We start from the raw sequence: 3,052 nt of genomic DNA, 5'->3' as shown, positions 1-3,052 counted from the left end.
GAAATGCTGAGGGCAGATACTATTTATTTGCATTGTACAGAGAATAATAACAACAATATCTAAAAGTTATCGAGTGCACACTATATATCTGACACTTATGCTAAATCTCTTACAAACATCATATTCTTGTATAATGTCATTAATTTCTCCACTTTACAAATAATGAAATGGTCTTAGTTGAAGTAATTCATTTAAGGTCAAACAGTAGAAGATGAAGCTGCAAATTGAACTTGGCTATCTGTCTCCGAATTCCTAACTTTGAGCCTCTGCTCAGATGAACAAAATCAAACTTGGATCTTAAGTAATACATTTAAGGTTCTACAACTAATAATAATTGACATTAACAGACCTAGGTCTTAGAACTTCTCATCTTCATCTCATTGGAACTCTTCAGTGGAGATCTTTAGCTCTCTCATAGAGAATTCACTAAACTAGAGAAAGGGGCTGAAGTATAAATATTTTGACAATGAGAAAAATAGACCTCAAAAGATAATTTACTATAGTTAATGATATCATATTGTATCAATGATATTTGAAAGTCACTAAGTGAGTAGCTCTCAAAAGTTCTCATCACAAGAAAAAAATCTGTAACTATACATGGTGATAGATGTTAACTAGACTTATTGTGGTCATCATTTCACTATATATACAAATGTCAAATCATTGTTACACACCTGAAACTAATGTAATATGTCAACCATATCTTAAGATAGTTTAAGAAAATTATATCCATACATAATATTTTGTAGCCAGTCAAAAATTTAATAAGAATTTAAAAAACATATTAATCATTTTTCCATTCAAAGTAGAAAAGTAGCCTATAAAATATTATTAATGCTTTCAAGTCTGTATGAATACTCCCCCTTATTCATGAGGGATAGCTCCAAGACCCCCAGTGGATGCCTGAAACCACAGTTGGTACTGAACTCCCTATAAAGTCATGTTTTTTCCCTATATATACATACCTATGATAAAGTTAAATTTATAAATTAAGCACAAGAGATTAACAACAATAACTAATAATAAGATAGAACAATTATAATATACTGTAATGAAAGTTAGATGAATGTGGTCTCCTCTTTCGAAATCTTTCTGTACTTACCTTTCTTCTTGTGATGATGTGTGATGATAAAATGTCTGTGTGATGATCTTTGCAGTTTGAGGTGTGACAGCAAAACTGGCATGAATTTCTTTCTCCTTCAATTTCAAGGGTAGAAGATTCTTTCTTACTGTAGATCTTACTAACTTCAGTAGACAATTTTTTTCTTAAGTCAAGAACTTTCACCTTTTCACTTAAAGCACTTTATGGCTTCTCTTCGGCATATCTGAATTGCCTGTATCTGCATCACTACTCTTGTGCTTTGGAGCCATTATTAAGTAAAATCCAGGTTACTTGAACACAAGCAGTGTGATACCACAAGAGTTGACCTGATAACCAACATGGCTACTGTGTCACTATCAGGCCAGGAAAGAATACAGTGTGGATACACTGGACAAAGGGAAAATCTACATCGGGACAAATCTGAACAATGAGAGATTTCATTACTCTATTCAGAATGGTGTGCACTTTAAAACTTGCAAATTGGTTATTTCCGGAATTTTCCATTTAATTTTTTTGGATGGCAGTTGATCCTGGGAAAGTGAAACTGCAGAAAGAGAAACTGCAGATACGAGGGGACTTCCGTACATGTATTTACACACATCCATACAGAATTGAATGTACGCATGTGTTTATGGGTGTATATATGATTGTATCTTTTTAAAATAGAAAATTTAGAATGAAATGCACCAATGTATTAGCAGTAATATTTTGAAGTGGTGGAATTATGGGTAATATTTACTTTTTCTTCTATAATTTTTCTTCTATAATTTCCCCCCAAAGATCAATACACATTCTTCTCTCCCCCCATGACAGGTTTATTTTTTAAATTATCGAGAGTTTTATTGAGATGTAATTTGCATACCACAAAATTCACTCATTTTAAAGATACCATTTGGTGATCGTTGTTAAATTTACGAGGTTGCGCATCATATCACCATAATCCAATTGGGGCACATTTCTATCACTCCAAAAATATTCTTTGGGCTCATTTGCAGTCACTCCTCATTCTCATCCTTCCAGAACTAGGCAATCCCTAATCTACTTTCTGCCTCTATAAACTTTTCTTTTCTGAACATTTTATGTAAATGGAATCATAAAATATGTAATCTTTTTGATCCAGCTTGATTTATGTTCTTTTAAAGAAAGGAAAAGAATATTCTTTGGTTCTTTGCCTTTCCCTTCAAAACTAAGCAAAAATCCCTTATTTTCTTCCTCTTTATCATAGGATAACCATTAACAACTTCTACTTTACTTATATAGTTCCTAATCAATAATCAAATCCTTTTCAGACCATGAGAATAATCTGTAGAATAGTAAGGCTATTCCTGACATTTCAAGCATCCCTTCTATCCTTATTCCTCTCAAGTTTCCCTATTTCTACATAAAAAATTATAATCATTTTGTTCTTATGCGGGCAGATATTTTTGACATGCCTTCTAATTTTATTCTATTGACCAAACCAGTGGCATCATCACTGATGTGCGAGGGTTTTGGACTCAGACCTGAATCTGGTTTAGCCCCTGTCCCCGCCAACCCCCCGCCGCCCCACCTTCCACTGGCTCTAGTAGCTAAAGTGTCCTGAGCAAGGTATCAACATTTCCTGATGCTCAGTGTCCTAGTGAATATATTGGAGTTACTGGTACCTACTTCCAGAGCTGGATGAGGATATGTGTGGACTCTGGGTAAGCTAATGATCATTGGGGCTCTTTCAAAAGAATATTCTTTGAATAAAATTTCAACTTCTATTTAGATGAAAGACAGGGTACCACACAGCAATACAAAGACCTTGCAGTTCATTAGACCTACATTTCTTAAAATGCATGTTAGACAACTTGAGGTCTCACTCCTACTCTAAGCAGCTCATCAGAGTCTTCCTTCCAACCCAATCAACTGACAGTACTGATAAACATAATTGTCTGTGTTTTATCACATTTTCAGAGATATTTGTCC

This window comes from Pteropus vampyrus, unplaced genomic scaffold, assembly GCF_000151845.1.
Source record: "Pteropus vampyrus isolate Shadow unplaced genomic scaffold, Pvam_2.0 Scaffold2, whole genome shotgun sequence".
Taxonomy (NCBI): Eukaryota; Metazoa; Chordata; class Mammalia; order Chiroptera; family Pteropodidae; genus Pteropus; species Pteropus vampyrus.
The sequence above is the reverse complement of the archived record's forward strand: the minus strand, read 5'-3'. Positions refer to the sequence as shown.